General features: G+C 41.4%; 1 protein-coding gene across 2 annotated transcripts in view; it reads left to right on the top strand.

The window, feature by feature from the left end:
• Positions 1-4159: 4159 nt before the first annotated feature.
• Positions 4160-20172, top strand: part of HDAC9 (histone deacetylase 9) — a 443223-nt gene continuing 427210 nt past the window's right edge. Inside the window, exon 1 of one of the 2 annotated variants that reach the window (XM_042888328.1) lies at positions 4160-4354. The gene's annotated coding sequence lies outside the window, so the exon portion shown is untranslated. The remainder of the gene's footprint in view (positions 4355-20172) is intronic. The other variant, XM_042888325.1, reaches the window with a different exon arrangement.

The following is a 20172-nucleotide window of genomic DNA, read 5'->3' as shown; positions in this document are numbered from 1 at the left end:
GTGTAGAGTCTTGCATCTGGGGAGGAATAATTCCATGCACCAGTACAGGCTGGGGGATGAGCTGCTGGAGGGGAGCTCTGCGGAGAGGGACCTGGGTGTCCTGGTGGACGACAGGTTGGCCATGAGCCAGCAGTGTGCCCTTGTGGCCAAAAAGGCCAATGGCTTACTGGGGTGCATTAAAAAGAGCGTGGCCAACAGGTCGAGGGAGGTGATCCTCCCCCTCTACTCTGCCCTGGTTAAGACCTCATCTGGAGTACTGCGTCCCGTTCTGGGCTCCCCAGTACAAAAAAGACAGGGATCTGTTGGAAAGAGTCCAGCAGAGGGCCACGAAGATGGTGAAGGGCCTGGAGCATCTCTCCTATGAGGAAAGGCTGAGTGAACTGGGTCTGTTCAGCCTTGAGAAAAGAAGACTGAGAGGGGACCTGATCCAGCTCTATAAATATCTAAGGTGTGGGGGGCAGAATGGCGAGGCCGGACTCTTTTCAGTGGTGAGTGGAGACAGGACAAGGGGAAACAGACATAAGCTGGAGCATAGAAAGTTCCGCACAAATGTGTGCAAGAACTTCTTTATGGTGAGGGTGACGGAGCACTGGAACAGGCTGCCCAGGGGGGTTGTGGAGTCTCCTTCTCTGGAGATGTTCAAGTCTCACCTGGACACCTACCAGTGCAACCTGGTTTAAGGAACCTGCTTTGGCAGGGGGGTTGGACTCGATGATCTCTAGAGATCATCCCCTACAATTCTGTGGTTCTGTAAGCAATGACTACAGCTGCAAAGAATATACGGAGAACTGCACAGTGGTTAGAAGTGACTGCAATTTTTATGTATGTGGTGCATGGATGCTCTTTACAAAATGTGAGGCACCTGTTGATTTTCCTTTTTAGAAATCTAAATCCCTAAAAAAAAAAAAAAAAAAAAAAAAAGTGACTGAAAAGATGTAGCTCAAAAAATGGCCAGGTGAGAGGCAGCAGCTATTGATTTCTACAGAGGAGTGCAACATGACTTGAACTTCTCAGGACTTTAAGGATAAAAAGCAGAGCCACAAAGCCACAAGTTCAATTTAAAACTGGATGTGAACTTAAAGAATAGACGTCAGCTAAGTTTTGGTGTGCTAATTCATCTTGCTCAAAAAGTAAGTGGCTGCCTCTTTGATCTACACACTGAATTTAAGAATCATCTCTTCAACGTACATACTGTTAGTCTGCTCTGAATGTGACTAGAAGCACAGGTGCGTTGCAAGATTGCATCAGGGAAGAATAACCAAATGTCTTGACTGTTGAAGAAAAGGTTCTACTGTCTGACAGTCAAGGAGTAGAAATACATGAAGACTAACCATTTCAAGAAAGAGCTGGTATACAACAGCAAAGAATGCATCAGGTTTAGCTTTTGTTCTTTCCTCAACATATATTTTCATGGGCAAGCATTACTGCTTATTTAGATCCACATCAGCAAGCACTCATGCACTGGGAGTGCAGTTTGGTCTTGTTAAATGTTACAGATCTTTTTCTGATCGTTTATTAAAATCAGGGTTTTGCTTTCAGTGAAGTGATGAATTATGAATTGGATTGGAATAGCTGAATATTGTCTTAATTTTAGTGGTTGCAGAGTACAGAGTATCCCACACATTTCCTTGTGGTATTATGGAGAGGAAATTGTGTGGACAGAGCCTGTGATTTGTTCAGCGTGTTACTGCTTTTGTCAGCTCTCAACTTGTTTTAAGCACTCCTCCATTTGTGCTATACCTCAGTGGCTTTTTAATACCCAAGGTGGTTCCCAGTGATGTAAAGGAATTTCAGATAGATACTTTCCATACTACTAAAATGTGTCATTGTGAGAAATAATTTACTGAGAGGTATAAAATTTTGCATGCATTGGCTTTTCCATTGTTTACAATTTTTTACAGTGCTTCTAATTGAATAAAAACTTGTTATTTTCCCCTTATGGGTCCTTCAGCCTTTTCTGGTGAGGAAACAGTTGGAGAGAACATAAGATTGAATGTAAGAGGAAGCATGAAATTTTCATTATGGCCTTTCTCTCACTGTCCCTTATAAAAGTATTCTGATCTCATGAGGACCACAGGAAAGACATTTTTTCTGTTTCTGTGTGGTTTCCAAAACCCTTCTGTGGCCCTTCCAAAAATGACCTTACTCATCTTCTGTGTGACAAATATACAGGCTTTATTCCATCCAAACCCCAGTTACTGTAAATTGGAGTGTATATGATGGGCATCAGAGCTCTAATGGCTGGCAGACACCAGTTCACAATGTGCAGGGATGCTGCTACAAGGATGTTGCGAGTTTTCTTTTAGGGATGAAAATCTTTTAAGGGATTGAGCAGCTCACCTTGGGCTTTTACAAATTAAACTTATAAATTATAACGCAGGCCCGCCACATTCTTTTCTGACCCCCATGACTTTCAGTAAATGTTTGCAATAACTCAGAAAGACAGTGATAAAATGGGGAACACTGTGTTTGGAAGAACAACTACACATATCCACTCCAGCAAATCAGCCAGGCATATAAATCATTTTCGGTCAGTAAGATTAGGAGTTGATAATGTAGGAATGGAATAGGAATGCTGAATCTAACAAAAGCAAGATAAAGTCTGCCTGATGATTACCATGCAACATTTCATTTTATTTTTTAGCTCAGAATGGAAATGAGTAGGGCAAGCATAGCAGTAACCAAAACTTGAAGGTGCCTCCAAGACACTCTCACTTCCGAGAGTAAGTTCATGAGTTTCCAAGGAAGCATTAGAAAAGTGACTACTCTTATAGAATATAATTACAGTACTGATGCTTCCTTTGAGTATACAGAGGACAAGAGAATGTAATGAGACAGAAAGTTGTATCAGATTGAAGAGCATCAATTTGTTACATGGTGTGATTCATGTTAGCATGGTGTGATTTCATTAGCCAGTTTGGATTTGGACCTGTCACATGGTACTACATGAGTTACATATAAACCTAACATTTGAAAACAATATAGTGGAAAGTATAAGACATAAAAAAATAGAAAGCATTGAATAAAACACTGTGAAGTCTGGGCAACAGTAAGTGGAAAATTAGCAAATACAAATTCTGAAGACCCATCCACAGCATGCTCACTAACCATGCCTGTCAGTGCCACATCTACCCTCTTCTTGAACACCTCCAGGGACAGTGACTCCACCACCTCCCAAGGCAGCCTGCTCCAATACCTCCCTATTCTTTCTGAGAAGATTTTTTTCTTAACATCTACAAACTGAAACAAATGCTTTTAAAACATTCCATGGACTTAAGTGCTTCAAACGCCCAATAAAATAGCATTAGGAAAGGGAATTATGGAGGCTATCAAGCATTCCCAGAGGAGAAGTCTAACGTGGGCTCAGAAAGAAGACCTCGAGAATGTTAAAACTAGCAAAAAGATGTGAATGTGGAACACTGCTAAATAGAGCTGCAGAAATTCACAATAACCTTGGGCTATGATGGCCCAAAGGAGCAAAACCTTGTAGTCTGTGGTTTCTCCCAGTGGGAAATGCCAGAGGCGTGGTGGTCGTAGTGGGTGACACCACCTCACGGTACTCCAGCACACCTTTCCTTATTGGAGAGACGACCCACAGGTGCACCTCCTCCCCTAGAGATGCTGAGATGTCACCATTGGAAAGTGCCACCGTGTGACACTCCCGCAACCAGCCCGGCAGCAGTCGGAACGGAAGCCCCGCGGGGGCCAGGTTCAGCCCTGCGACGGCTGGCACTGCCTTCTCAGGCCGGAGCGCGAGCCCCTTCCCGCGCCGGGACTGTCCCGGTGCTGAGCGGGAAGCGGAGCCCAGGCGGGGTCCGCCCGACCCCACAGCCAGGCGCTGCCGACCCCGCCGGCTCGCGCCGCGCAGCGCCCGGTCGGCTGCGGTGCCCCATTCGCCTCGCGGGCGCCGCCCGGCCTAGGCGCTGCCCGTCCTCCGCGGCCCGGCCCGCTGGCCCCCCCAGTGGCGGCGGCGGGGAGCGCGTTGCAGCCCGGCGGCCGCCCCCCCCGCCTCCTCCCGCTGCCGGGCGGCTATTTTTAGTAAATCCTCCCCGTGTCGCCACGGGCTGCGAGCGCAGCGCTCAGCCCCTCGTCAGCTGCCGCCGCCCCGGCGCGGCGCCCCGCCCGCCCGGCCGCACTCGGCACGGCTCGGACTCGGGCTCGCCCCGCCGGCTGCTCGCCGCACCCTGCCTTGCCCTGCTCTCCCCTCCTCGCCGCCCCGATGGCCCCCTGACCTCGCCGCCGCCAACTTTTCCTCGCCGCCTACTCCCCGTCCGCTCCCGCGGAAGATGGCAGCAGGGGGAAGGACTGGAAGTTACAGCCCGAGAGCAAAGAGATAAGGAGGCGGCGCGGGAAGGTGAGTGGCACCGGGTGGCTGCCCAGCTCCGCTCCCGGCTCTGCCCGGCTCCCGGCCCCGCCGCGTCCCGCTGCTCGTGGCAGGTTGGGGAAGTTGCGCTGTGCTGGCATCCCGTGCAGCTGCAGGCTGCGGAGGTGGGCGCCCGCGGGCAGCCTTCTCCGGCAAGTTTCCTTTAGCTGCAACGTGCCTGAAGCGGGAGTTCTCTGCGCTGCTCCTCGGGGCCGCGGGCAGGTGGGAGCGGGGCTGCCGCCCGGGGCAGCGCGGCGGTGTCAGCCGTGCTTCTCCGAGCGGCGGTTTCAGAGGGTGGCGGAGCAGCGCGTTGCCTTCCTGCAGGGGGACTTCCAGGGCAGCAGCGTGGGGTGGTTCGGGGTGAAGGTACGGCTGTTTGGACCTGATCGCTCGTGCTTATCCTTATAATAGGGAAAAGAGAGATGCTGCTTACAAAATGTGTACTCGTCTTAGAAAGGCTGCTGCCTTTTGTTTTTTTAAGTGCTCTGAGGAGGTCTCAGAGCATCCACAAACTGCATGAAAATTAAGTAGGGAAGGAGTGTTTAGAACAAGCCTAGCGTTGATGCTGAAGTACGGAAGCAAATTGTGGAGCCCTTCTGACACGTGGAAACGCGTGAGTGTTCTTTTCTAGTGCGAAAGCTGCTGAGAATGTTTGTCATAAACAGCACGGGATAAGTACAAGCACAGAAAGCAGGGAATTCTAAACATATCTGTCTTCCAACGTTGTCAGCTTTAGTTCTGTGACATTTTGTTTTCTGTGACAGAAGTGTAGTTTTGTGACAGTTCCTCAGGATGCAGTCTGCAAGCTTATAAAGGCCTGTGAGCTTTGGTCAGAACTCAGTGAGCAGAAGCTGTTTCAGCATTACGGTTGTTTAGATGCCCTCTCCTATTTTCCTCTCCCATCTCTCCTCTCCCTCTTCCCTCTCACTGCTCCCCAACAGTTTCAGATCTGGGTGCTTTATCTTTTCCTTTATTGTTTCTAGATTTTTCTCTCATGTCCAATGCATTCCTGTGGCAATGGCCCCAGCCCACGTATGTTTTGTACCCAAAACGCCTACTTTGTTCAGAGAGAAACACAGGCTTGTTCTCTGCCATAATACTGGAGCGTTCTTGGAAGGCGGTTCCATCCCCACATACTACTTGTGTTGTGTCATTATGCGTATGAAATATATAGGTCTCAACTATATATAACTTTCCACAGGCAATGATACAATAATGCACTATTTTGACACCTCTTTTTCATTACGTTGGCAGAACTCTGATCCAACATGTAGGAAAAAAACATGCAATGGCCCGAGAGGAATGCTACAGTCATATTTACCTAATGATTGTGCCAGCTTCCTCCTATAAATATTAAAATAGCTCCGTTTTATATGAAAATGGCATTGTCAGTTGAGAATTCCTAAAAGAAAAAACCACGCTATTGTATGTGGCTACCAAGTTCATGCCAGTGCAGCACCGCAGTTAGTTAAGCCTACCCAAACACTGCTCTCAAAAGTGTCAGATTGCTTTTTATTTTGGTATCAAAATCTGTGTTTAATACACACAAGTATCTTCAACCTGACGTTAAATTGCTGGTTTTTGAACAAGTAGTGTTTGGTTTTCTGTGAACCCTTTTTTCCATGAATGAAGAGCAGCCTACGTGCTGAAACGGGAGTAGTCATCTGTAAGCTGCTGGGTGTCTTCTGTTTGGCACTGCCTTCCTGTGCTGAGAGCACTTTTTGAAAAAAGAAGCGAAGTGTGTCCCATTACATGCTTAATTTGGTGCAGTTGTTCCTATTAGATCTTATTTTCTTCATGACAAAATGGTATATCTTCCATTATGAAAAAGTGTAACAGTAGTTTCATTTATAAAACCTATCTACTTTCTACAAATATTTAAGGTGGAAAACAGTTTTCAGTTGACTTGCTGCCCTAGATATTTCTGTTGAAGCTGCTGTTAAAATATAATTTGCAGAAAATATAATACAGAAAATGTTGACCAAATTCGAGTTTTTCCATTCCCAAAATGACATGAATCTTGGTACAAATTACCATGAATGTTGAGAGTGGCCTAAATATTGCTGATATAGTTTCATCTTGTTCACGTAGTGTTCATTACGAGAAATGTAGTTTTGAAAATAATCAAATCCTGATGTATATGAACCATTAGAACTAATGAAAATGACCAAAGAAAGTTTGAATGTAGCAGAGTGATGTCCAAAATGACTAATTAAGTTAAGCACATGTTGACCAGACATCCTGCACTGTCATTGTTTTTTATTCATCAGGATTCAAACCAGCTAATGTAAAGTTGTTTTGGGTACATGTACATAAACTGCAGAGGAAAGTGCCTCTGATTTACAGCCTGATCATAGCTGAATCATGGGGCTTAGTGAGCTGCTTTCCTCTCAGGAGTGAGGGATTTTTCCCTTTTAGAGAAGAGGTTTGGGCCTGATGTCCTGAGAATTATATGATATTCCTTATATGCATACTATATAAATGAATTTCAATAGGAACTCAAATTAGAAGAATCAGTATTTATCAGAGCTTTCCAGTCTCTCTAGGTCTGTGCAAGAAAATGTTTTCTATTTCTGTGTTTAGATAGGAAGGTGCATATTACATTGGAAGAGTTTAAAAAAAAAAAAAAGATAAACCACACTTAAGGACAAAACGTTGGACTATTCCATGATAAAAGATATTTGTCATGCTTTGACCTTTTAGTAATGATTTTCAAAGGAGTAAATGTTTTCTCAGACAATGTTGGGTTGCTGAATCAAATAAGGTTAGACTGTTTACTGGAATTGATGTGCAAGTCATTTTTAGAGCTAACATTTTGACAAAGTCACCTTTCATTTATTCACTTGGTTTTGAGTATTTGGATGAGAATAATCATGCAACCAAAGAGTTTATCTCTTATTAGATGTAGCTTCTGTGGAGTTAGTATATATCGTGTACTTTGAACTATGTCAGCTAGTGTTGACTTATTATAGTAACATTTATAATACTATGAAATAAATTCACGTTACACTATGTTGTCAACTTGAAGCAACTCTAAATGGAAATGAAACAGTGCTTAATTTCTGTACAGAAATGTTTTAATACCTCAAATCCACCTTAAAATCCTTTCCACCCCAAGGTCTGATCTAACCCTGGTGAGACATATCAAAACTTTCTGATGTTTATCCATTTTTATGTACTATATAGTTTGTAACTCCTTGATAGAGAAATATGTCAATGTAAAATGTTAACGTGAGTTTAAAAACTAAAAAAATTCATAGATGGAAGAAATGAGCCAAGGGCTAGAAAGCACGATAGCAGTTCTAGATCAAAATGTCCCCAGCCTGCATATATATCCCAAAGACTTCAGGGTATTCCAAGGAGGTACTGCCACTTGGTTGCCCCACTGTTCCTTACTCATCTGCTGCTGGGTATCTGGGAACCAGGAGTTAGGCTGCACAGATCACAGGTCTTCACTTGCTTAGGTCATACAGTTCATACATTCTCACATGGTCAAGATTGACAAACTGAAATTTTGCAATTCAGAAATTTCTTTGGGAGGAAAAGGAACTGTGAAGTTTTGTTATACAGCCTTCAAGCTCAGATGTTCGCTTATCTTTAGCATTAATTCAGTGTGTTATGAATTGGGCAGATAGCAGGATGCAAATATTTATCTTTATTTTCCAGTAATTCTTGGTTGTATTTTTAAATATAAATATTAGTGTTTATCCCCAACAAATCATGATATATTGTTGAAGTTTCCTTATCATACGTAATGACTATAAGGACAGTTTGGCTTTACAGCTGTTGCGTAACTAAACTGGTTTTTGTTCAAGGAAATGAGAGTCTTCAGCAAAGGTAACTCAGAAGTTAACTCAGAAGATGATGGCTTACAGCACTTATTTTGTTCTCAGTTTAGTTTTGGAGCAGAGGATGCTGGGTTCCATATCTCACCATTTGACTTCCACTCTGAAGGATTCAGTCTTTGAAGTTAAATTCTGTTCAGGGTTCAGAGTGTGTGCTTTCTCTGGAAGGGATGGTTCTGGGCCCTTAAGTCCCACATCTAGTTGAGACTGAGCAAGTGTGAGCAAGTCCAGTTTGTTGTGCTGAGCAAATCAAGCTTTTGTTTCTGTGCTATTTCAACCTGTAAAGCCTTATTCAGAGTACCTTAAAGATAGTGCCTGTTCTACCAGAGAAACCATCAATATTGGAAAATAAATGAGCTTTATTTTATTTATACCAAGATAGAAAGGGACTTGAGCTGTAAATTATCTGTGAGGGAGGTGGTGTGCTGCATGATGTTATATGCGCCTTAACTATTTGCTGAGAGTATTCCATGGATAGCTCTGCATTCTGCTTATCACGTGGGGCCCTGTAAGTTTTCACAGAAGCTGCTATGGCACTGTTTTTCACTATAATCTTCGTGCTCTTCTCATGGCTTTGTCCCTGCAAAACTACTATTGTCAAGTTTCCCCTGGAAGTGATTCCTACTGGTGCAAGAGCCACCAGCTTTTGCTTTTCCCTTTGCCTTTTCTGTCTTCTCTCTCTCTCTCTCTCTCTCTCTCTTTTTTTTTTTTTCCCTGAAGAAACTTCTGTTATTGGAACTGTTGTATGATGTATTTGCACAGTTTACAGCTGACATCAAGAAGGGGTGTGAAAATGCTTACATACTTGTGGTGAGAAGTCTATGTATGTGGGCTTAGTAGATTAATGTAAGATCAATTTGTACCTGTTTAAATACAAATTATCAAGTAGCTTTCCTTGTTTTACTTTTTTGGTCGAACAGAAATTACAAATCTTTGCTTTCATTTTGACAACCTCAGTTTCTATTCCTTAAATATATTTGAATCCTTCTTTGTATCCTTTTCAATTGAGTTTATAGTGCCTCATTGAATGAGATCAGAGTGATAGTCTGTGGCCATGTGAACTCTCATTAGCATCTTGTTCAACAGCGTTAATATTTTCTTTTTGAAGAAGCTCAACTGATGTATACTAGAATCTATACCGGTCAAAATGGAGGTTTCATTTTCTGTTACTTTTTGAAGCTCTTTGAAACACTGAATCGGAGAAACATTCAGTTAGAAGTGACCTTGGGAGCTCTGTTGTTCAGCCTCTCACTGGAACCAGGATCTGCACTGAATTCAGGAGGGATATTCCACAGCCTGTCTGACCCAATGCTTAATTAAATTCATGGTGTTTTTTTTATTTATTTATTCTGAGTTAGAACATCCCATTTTCAACTTATAACCATTGTCTCTTGTCCTTCCATCATGCGCATCTGTGAAGAGCCCAGTTGCATCTTCTTGGTTACCTTTTTCTGGCAGGCAGTTCTTAGGTCTCTTCTGCAGGCTGAAACATTTCTCTCAACATCTTCTTATGGGGCGAGTTATCCAGCCTTGGCTGTTCTGGTGGCTTCTGAAGGACTCGAGAAGAAGCGTCTTTCCTTTTACTGGGAGTAGTAAATCAGGAGTAGTATCCCAGATGAGGTCTATTGCTTGAAAAGAGATGATTCTCAAACATCGTGTTGGTAAAAGTACCAAATACTAAGCACAGGATCTGAAAATGCACAGATAAGGCATTGAGCAGAACTCTACTGTCTTGAGATTATAAAATTAAAAAGATCTATTATGTGTTTTGAAGAATGTTGTCTTGTATTTTGCATGGTGGAAACACAGTTTAATTTACGGTTCTTATCAGATAAGTTCTTGAATAGTGTTATTTTCTTGTAGTAATGTGACTTTGGAATTTTGTTTTAACATGACTTACGTGGATTGAAGTACTCCCTTTGTAGAAGCATACAAAGCAAATGACATAAACAACCTGTGTCTAGGGTTTTAATTATGCAAAATTCTAATTATTTGAGTTTTTGACAGTTATCACTAGATCTCCAGGGTGCCTAACTATTGAACTGAAACCTTGCTTTGACAAGAGGTGAGTGAACTACAGGCATGAATGTAAGATTTCCAAGGGAAAACATTGAAACACTAAATTCCAAACGGAAAATAAACAGTGTGCACAAAGTAACTGTATTTTGTGTTTAAAATATAAGATTTATTGACATGTTGCGTGATTTATAGGCACACCTATTCAGATGTTCATACAGAGCTTAGAAATAGATATATTGACAATATAAAATAGGTACAATTACTACTTTAATCTTTCATGTTTCTGCTTTTGGTGGACAATATAACCAGCACTGATTAATAAGCCATACTTTTAATTAAGTGGAATTTGATATTTAAGATTGAAGTAAAAGCAGTTTTATTTGGGATATAGATATATACTATCTTCTCTGTGAATATGGTATAAATGGGAAGATCAGTGAGTTGAAACAAGACAGTATTCGGTGGCTAAAACTGCATGTATGTTTAAGATTTGTATTTTAACATATTTCTATTGTTACGAACAAAACTGAAGGCAAGTTAAGAGCTGCTGCAGTCATGATCAGCATATGAAAAGAGTGCAGAAACTGCAAGAAAGTTTTTCCTTGCTTTTCAGTATTCCAACACATAGAATCTATTGTTTTGGTCTCTTAAGGAGCAGGAACTGATATTAGAATACCGTGTTTTGTTATATTCAGCAGAAGTTAATAGAACGAGCAGGAGAGAATTTCTTAATTTTCAGACTACAGCTGGTGTGATCTTCCCAAGTCCCCCCTAGAATGTTTTAAGAGAGAACATACCATCTGGGAGTGATACTCTGTCACTGCAAACTCTAAGCAGCAAAAACATGAGCATTGAGTAATTCAGCAACCCATTCTAGATATTGAAATAGTTGCTTTCTCTGTACTGTATATATCTGAATATCAGAAGTCACTTTGGTCTTTACAGTACCAGGGATCTGGCTGGATGTTGCCCTAAGAGCTCTTTTTTTGGCCCAGTTGTCCTTGCCATACAGATTAGAGTAGGTAGGGAGCAGAGAAAAGCTGTTGTTCAGTCTCACTGACAGCAAGAAGACATGACAATTTGCAGTCCTGAAACTCTAGACCACAGAACTGACAGTCAGTAGTTGGTGAGGAATCTGAGCTAAGACCAAGCCAGAGAAAGGAATTGTCATTTATAAATGATATATCTAGATTTACTTTTCAGATAGTCATTCGTAGCTGCCCAGCAATCAGTACCTCTTACACATGCTTGTTCCTTGCTGGAAGATAGATGCACTTGACACAGACAGAGAGAGTACTGTTGGACATAACATGATGAAGAAAAGCTGAGCAAAACCTGTTAGAGGTGTAAATTCTACTGGTTACATATTGATCTCTTAAAAAAGGTCAATGAATGATGTATGTGTCAAAGAGAGCGTTCAGCTGCTCTCGATGAATCGAGATTTCTTACGCATACTTGCTTAGAAGAGTGTAAAGGATCCATGTTTATGTCATCACATATACCTTGTCTCCTACTCTATCTGACCGTATCTTTTTTTTCTATGAAAGAAAGAAGTTAGAGTCCTGATATGAGAATGCTATTTGTTACAATTTAGTTAGTATTGCTTTTTGTGCTGGGAAGCTTTCATCAGAATCTACTGAAAAACTACAGGATTAATGTGATGAATTGGTGTTACCCTAGGTTTTTACTACACTTCAGTGATGTGCTCATGACTTCTGAATTACCAGGCCTCTTGCTGTGATGAGATGTCTTCTAGCATGTCTAAGATCTGATAAAAGTCTTTTTCCCTTTTGCTTATGTGTATCATCAATATCTAGGTAAATGCACCTTAAAAAGAAGGTGCAACTTAAAAATGATTTGTTGAGATCACTGCTGTTAACAGTGTTAGGAATTTCACTGCAAAGGCAAGGATTTCACTTACAGATGAGATGTTCTGTCATTGACTATAATGAGGTTAGGATGTCAGCTTTGTTTGTACATAAAATTTTCCCCTCTCTGGTGTTTTTGTATTGGGCAGAAAAGGTAAGACAGCATAGAGAGCTTGCTGAAAGCTCCCTGCAAGGTATATACTGATTTAAGACTTTCCAGTGCTTCCAGTGTGAAAGGCTGTAGTATCATCATTTCTTTCCCACCAGCAGAAACAGCAGGGAGCATGAACGATGGGCTTGCAACTAGCAGCAGGTAAGCGATGCTTAGTGCTAATTTAACTATTAGCTATATAATTTAATTTAGGCAGTCCACCAAAGCAGTGGACGACCCACAAAAATGTATCAAAATAATTCTTGATGATTCACCTTTGCTGTCTTTTGTCAATTACTTCAAAATAATTGTATTGGATTTCAGCATGCTTCACTGTATTCTTATTATGTGTAAATGCAGTGTGCTGGTACACATGGCAGGTTGTTGTGGGCATTTGACAAATGAAAACCTTTTTCTCCAGGTTGCAAAGTAGCAAAAGAACTGCTTTCAGAATTTCCCTGTATTTTTATGCAGTCTGTACACAGAGCATGTGAGAAATGCTGACTGACTTTATAGTTAATAAACGAGTATCATTTCTGACCCTGCTTCCATTTACTCATCCTCAGAATGGCCTTCTATACTTCTGGAGTGAGATGTTGGGATTATCTTTTTCCCATGGCGTCTGAACACATCATTTCTCTTAATTGCTTTCAATTCTATATATTTTATATATATATAAAATAGAATAATGCACCATCCGATGCATAATAATTGAAACAAACAAACAAAAAAAGGTATTGATAGAACAGCCTTTCATTCTGTGAAACTGTAAAATCTACCATTTTGTTACAGAACGGGCTGTATTTCCCCTTTTGTCATATTACTAACATGCAGAAGATATTAAAGTGCAGAAGGTACATTTCTGAGTACATAAGCACTGGATACTGAATTGGAGTCAACTGAATAACTCAAATAAAGGAGCTGAAGGACGCATTCAATACCTGATTTTGTTTGAACAATGAGCTATGAAAAACTGATGTCTCACTTATATGAAAAAGAGCTAAACTTTACATTCCTCCCTACAATAAAGTTAAATGCAGTTAATATGAATCTGCTATTGCAGTAATGAAAGAGGATGTTTTCTGTGTGATTCTTGCTGAAAGAATGTTTGTTTCTTTATAATTTTATTCAAATGTCAATAACCCTCTAATTATTCTGTGCAGTTGGCATAAATACTATTTAGATAAAGCACAATGCTGTGTTTGTGTCTAAGCATGCAGAATTTCATCTGTGATTGTTTATGAAGGCTGGGATTCATTTCCCTGCCTGGAGAAAAGTTTGGTGCTCAAAACTATGAGTCTGAATTTAGTTGTGAAAAAATTTTCTTGATTAAAGGACTAATTTCCCTATGTGCAACTTTATGCCCTTTAGATGTTCAGATCTGCATTTTAAACTATTGCGTGCACCTCTCTGTAGGCTCATCTAGATATCTGAGCATTCTCAAGCATGCAAGGTGCTGAAATATTCAGCAATGTGTGTAATTTTCCATTCTCAGAGTTCTGCACTGGGATATGCACTTTTTTTTTTCTTTTTTTTTTTCTTTTTTCCCAGAAATGCCATTATTCCATTTTATAAAAAAGGCAAGAAGAAACATATTTTTCTGCCTCTGAAAATTTTGCCGAACAATTGGGGCATTCAGTGTGGACAAGGAGGAGTAGGATGTGTCCTGAAACTCCTGAAGGTGTGGATTCAGCCTTCAGTCCCATGGAATGCCCAAACTTCTCCCTGTTTGTCATTGTCATTTCTGTCCTTCATAAATATACAGGACAATCCAGAATATTTTCAAGCTCTTTGCTGGGTTCTGACTTATTCAGGAATGCCTCAGAGAAGGGCTTTTCTTCATGCAGTATAGAAAATAAGAAGAAAAGAGAAAGCAGAGATAGTAGTCAGTTCCTGCAGTTCTTAAAACAGAGAACTTGAAGATATCTGCTCTCATTTCTCCGTGCTTTATTATTACAATTCCTAAAGAAGTATGTAGAGTACAGAGACATGATAAGGTGTCTGTGTGCATTACCTCTTCTCAGGTCCTCAGCTGACCTAGTCACTGTATAGTCATGCACAATCACAGAGGTGTTATCTGTGCACACTTAAAAGGCATGCATGGAGATAATATTGACTTGTTCTTTGTTTTTATAAATTATTCTTAAAGTTGACAGTGCTTTCTATCGTAAGAGCATTTATTTCCCTATATTCTTTCCTGCAACTTTTTCCAGTCTCCATTGCATCCCAATCTGTTTCATAGCTTGTAACTGGCAGTTCTCTAACGGCCCTAGACAACCAGGATGGACAACTCCTGTCCTAATTTTCTCCCACTTCCTTGCTTGAACACTATTGAATTTTGGAGTATAGGCATCTTAGTGACTCAGAATCAAGAAAGACAACTCTTTGTGGAATGAAAAGGAAAAAAAAGAGCTTATCTTTTCCTGGGACAAGTCCTGCCTTGCTCAGCATCTGAATCACAGAAACCATCCAGATAATCCACGTGTTCTTCTGTCACGAGGCATATAAACAGCAACCATTCAGCTGTGCTTGCAACTTCTATTGCTTCTTGTACAGCCCTCATGAAGCTCTTGCTACTGGTCTGGGGAATGTCTTCTTGTAGGCAGGAAGACCGTGACAACCAGAGCAGTACAGTCGTGACAGTCTGAAAGCAGCAGAAGTTAAGCAGGATCGTATTAGTGTTTAATATATGAATGTTGACTTGGTGACAGCACACAGTTCTTGACGAGCTAAACACAGAACTCAGCGAGAGTGAATGAGTGTCTTCTCAAGTGTCTTCAGCACATGGTGCTCCTAGCATAACCATAGGTGCCTGTGGGGTATGTTTCTGCCCCATTTGATTCTGATCATCTGCTTGTTCATGGCTGTGAGTGTGGACCTAAATATCTGCTGTGTTTGAGATACAGGGGATGGAGCATGTGTCTGGGCTCAGCTGGGATCTGGCAGACTGTGAAATTCATCCTAGATAGGAACCCTTGAGACAAGAGAGAAAAGACTGTAGTAAACCGATGTATTGATGCTGCATTTTTGTTCTGTCTGTTTCTAAACTAAATGATAAGTGGATCAAGACACTTTTGATTCAAGTCTCCCTCCTTCAGACTTGAGTGGGCACTTGAGACTAGCAGTCATTTGCTCTGACTGTTTATGGCAAGGCTGCTTCATTTGATCATCTGTCCCAGTCATATCCAGGAGAGAGCTGACATAGCAATGCTGGAAGTGTGACAGCTGTGTTTGGTCTGAAATCCGGAGGTCTTGCTATGTAAGAAGTTTTCCTGCTTTGCATTTCTCAAGTAGTTTGGTGTCTACTGAGCTGCAGACAGACAGTCCCAGTAGAGAACAAGAATGCTGGGAGAACTGGAGTTTCCAGAATGGCAGTCAAGGATTTACTTGGGATTTCAGGTCAGGGATTCATTCTGAAGTTGCAAGTTGTCATTTCCCTCTCATCTTGCCATTAGAGGATATAAAATCTCTCCTCCTGTCTGATACAAGTGGCAAGGTAAGTCTGAATTACCCACTACCTCTGGAGTTTGGCAATTGCATAGGTTATATAGCCCACTACATCTGGCTTTTTCTCTTACTGAATGAAATTGGGTCACTCTTAAATGTATCTGGTCTAGAGCTACTGCTGTTTTTGTGTAAGAGCAAGTTTTGGAACTATGAGTTGGAAAGGACAATTCTATGTTCTTGAGGTGTCAGCTTCCCTGTAGTTACTTGGGCAAGTTGATCTGCAGATATGTAGAAGAACATGGTCTCTAGGCAGAACCTTTTCATCATTGTCCTTGAGCTTATTTTCTGCCTCAGTGACAAAATTAGGAGCTATAGATACAAACTTAATCTAGTTCTTCCTCACTACCTTAAGGGAAATCGGTGAGATCTAAGGAACCTCTTTGAGGTACTTGAGGGTTTGCAGTTTGTTTCTCAGCTATGTCTCTGGTGTGGGCCTGGGAGAAGGCCTTGAGACAAAGGAGATTATATCAGGAAATCATGCTGGTACTGCGGTGAAGATGTCTGTAGAACACATTGCTAGCATCGATGGCAACCTCTGAGTGTTTTACACTGAGCTTCATGGAAGGAGCAGGCATGGCTTGAAAGGTAGGAGGGTGTCAACATTTTTTTATATTAAAGGAAGCTCTTGAACTTTTAAAAACTGAAAACTAGAATGTTTCCCTTTCCTGGAGAACCTGACATTGTTCACAGGCCTGGCATATGGACATGACATTTTGCTGGTAGCACATTTATACATCTACATGTGGCCTTTCAAATGTCCCCAGATCTCCTTAGTGCTATAAATTCCGTATCTCCCTGACTTGAGCCAAAGTATTTCCTTTAGAAATGAAATGGCAATTCCAGGTTTTTGTGAGTAACATTTAGTAGAGGAACGCTAAGAGAAAGGTGAGATATGATGTTTTGGCAATGTGATGACAAACCTCTGCTTGTTTGTTGGTTTGTATAATTTTCCTGGAAAGATGTTTGTTAAATGATACCAATGTATTGCTTCCCTAGCTGAACATTTCTGAAGCTAGTCTTGTATCAAAAAGACATTAGTGAAGAACTTTTAATAGCAATGTGTCTCCTCTCTACATCTAGGGGGAAATATAGTGCTGTCCCTTGAAGAAGTTGCTTATTTTCTCTGTTTAGAATGATTCTAACAATTTGTTGTTTCTCCTGTGGCATTTGTGGATCCTTCCATCTGATCTCATGTAAGTTAGATGCAACATGAAATGTATGGGGGCTGCTTCAAAAGTAGTTCTTCCTACTTTATTATGTTGGCCTACAATGTCATAGGCAGATTTTGGTGGTATGGCAGTAGAGGTTGAACCTCCGCATCAGTATTCTATTCTGATTTGTTGCTGTGCGACGGATGGGAGCAGAGTGGCAGTCTGACAGAATGGCATCTGACATGGAAGTGCAGGTGAAGAAAAAGTGTGGAATTGGATTCTTTCATGCAGAAAAAATGGCACTGACTGACATTTTTTGATGCTTGTTGAAAGTTGATGGAAACCAACCAGTGGCTGTGAGCACAGTGAGGTGGTGAGTTTCAGCAGTGATGACAGCATTAGTGGCTCACCTCCTCAGATGCAGATTTTTACGAATGTGTCATACAGGCTCTTATTCATCACCACTGAGAATGCACTGGTGGTTCCCATGCTGAAAAACAGCATTTTATAGCTGAGAATTTACTCTATCAAGTGGCATTACTGTGTTCTTTCGATCTGTTGTAGTTTCCATGGAAATAAAGAAGAGGCACTACTTTCTGAGCAATCTGTGTAGCTATGAAGACAGGTTATAATGTGAATGAACACTTTGGTTCACCTTTTAAAATTGCCATAGATAAGCAAGGGCCCAAGGCATGGGTCAGGCTCAGGCTTCTAGACTACTTAATACTCTTCAGCTGCATTCATTGGTTCATATTAACTGTTTTCACATGTTCATCTACTATGGAATGTAATAGTAAGTTTTGCTTACTATTGCTATGGAATATAATAGTAAGTATGTAACCAATTTAAAAAATAAGTGGCTCTTTACCCTTACCTCCAAATGATCTTCTAGTTTTTTTTTTTGTTTGTTTTGTTTTGTTTTGTTTTGTTTTTGAAAGAATATAGTATCACATTTTGGAATCAGGTTTCAAGTTATATTTTGTTCTAAATTCTTTTGTTTTTCCTACGTTGTTTCTCCTGCTCTCTGTCTAGTTTCTTGAATGGATCATCATTCATTCATTCATCCAGTAGTCGTTCTTTCCTAGTAGTTTACATTTGTATTACAATGTAGTTTACATTTATATTTATATTGTTTTTTTTTATCTCTTACACAGTCACATACTCAGATAAATCCTGGTTTCAATGAGTGGGATTACTTTATCACCACTTGTAGGTTGAGTTCCTAATTCCTATAGCAATTTTACTCTTCTGTCTGAGTGAATCTATGAGCTGTGAGGACTTTTTTTTTTTTTTTTTTATATAGAAGATAGTATTTTTATAAGTATTTAAATACCTGCAATTTTGAATATTTCATCTCTTTCATTTGCTTTTGCGGGGCTTTAAACTGAATTGAATTTCTTTCAAAAAATGGTACGTAATTTTGAAATGAAATCAATGCAGTTGAAAGTAACAGGCTCATTAGTAAAATATGCTGCAACAGGGTTCAGCAAATACACATTTTCTAAATGAAGATTTGAAACAGCTTTTATTAGAGCACATGGTGTGACAATTTCATGAGAAGAACGCTATACATTATTATGATTCATATATACAATATTACTGAATAGGATATATTTGTACATACAATATTATTTGCTTTATTTTTAAGGTAGATTGCACTGAATTAAATTGCTGTGGAACTGGACAGTTTATTTTTCATTTATTTTCACACTCAATGTAAATGCTAACATAAAGGAAAGGTACCACTCATCTTGCACCAGCAAATGTAATATAAAATGCTCTGAACAAATTATAGTCAATGTAAATCCATACTGTGGTCTGCTGTTTCGAAAATACGTGTTTGTTAAATCTAGTTTGATACTTTGAAGTTTGTTTCTTTCAAATTTAGATTGCATAATTTGGAAGTTAGTCCTGCAGAACTTCATAGACTCACATTCTTCAAGTGAAACCAAGGACTGACACTTTTCAAAGTACCTGTGACAGATAGTAGGCTTCCATGTGCTATAGAAGTAGTACTGTAAAGTTTTTTGCTCTGTTCTTTTTTCCACTTGGCTTGTCTTGATTATGGTGCTGTAACACTTGTCCCAACCTCCCACCACTTAAAAAAAAAAAAAAAAAAAAAAAGTATCATAGAATCATAGAATCAATAAGGTTGGAAAAGACCTAAAAGATCACCCAGTCCAACCGTTCACCTATTCCCAATAGCTCCTACTAAACCATGTCCCTCAACACAACATCCAGTCTTTCCTTGAACACCCCCAGGCTCGGTGATTCCACCACCTCCCTGGGCAGTCCATTCCAGTGCCTGACCACCCTTTCTGAAAAGTAATACTTCCTCATGTCCAGCCTGAATCTCCCCTGCCGTAGCTTGAAGCCATTCCCTCTGGTCCTATCACTAATGACACGAGAGAAGAGGCCGACCCCCAGCTCACTACAACCTCCCTTCAGGAAGTTATAGAGAGCAATGAGGTCTCCCCTGAGCCTCCTCTTCTCCAGGCTGAACATTCCCAGCTCCTTCAGCCTCTCCTCATATGGCCTGTGTTCCAGACCCCTCACCAGCTTTGTTGCCCTTCTTTGAACACGTTCCAGGGCCTCAATATCTTTCTTGCAGTGAGGGGCCCAAAACTGGACACAGTACTCGAGGTGCGGCCTCACGAGTGCTGAATATAGGGGAACAATCACCTCTCTGCTCCTGCTTGCAACACTGTTTCTGATGCAAGCCAGGATGCCATTGGCCTTCTTGGCCACCTGGGCACACTGTCGGCTCATGTTCAGCCGAGCATCAATCAATACCCCCAGGTCCATTTCCTCTACGCAGTCCTCCAGCCACACCGCCCCAAGCCTGTAGCGTCGCCTGGGGTTGTTGTGGCCGAAGTGCAGGACCCGGCATTTGGCCTTGTTGAAACTCATCCCATTGGCTCCAGCCCAGCTCTCCAGCCTGTCCAGATCCCTCTGTAGGGCCTCGCTACCCCCAGGCAGATCCACACTTCCAGCCAATTTGGTGTCATCTGCGAATTTACTGAGGGTGCACTCGATGCCCTCATCCAGGTCATCAATAAAGATATTGAAGAGGACAGGCCCCAGCACCGACCCCTGGGGAACACCACTCACGACTGGTCGCCAGCTGGATTTGACTCCATTCACCACCACTCTCTGTGCCCGGCCCTCCAGCCAGCTCCTTACCCAGCCAAGAGTGTACCCATCCAAGCCTCTGGCTGCCAGCTTCTGCAGGAGAATGCTGTGGGAGACAGTGTCAAAGGCTTTGCTG

Source organism: Lagopus leucura, unplaced genomic scaffold (genome assembly GCF_019238085.1).
Source record: "Lagopus leucura isolate 7727_CA_CO unplaced genomic scaffold, USGS_WTPT01 Super-Scaffold_100157, whole genome shotgun sequence".
NCBI lineage: Eukaryota > Metazoa > Chordata > Aves > Galliformes > Phasianidae > Lagopus > Lagopus leucura.
The sequence above is the reverse complement of the archived record's forward strand: the minus strand, read 5'-3'. Positions and strand labels throughout refer to the sequence as shown.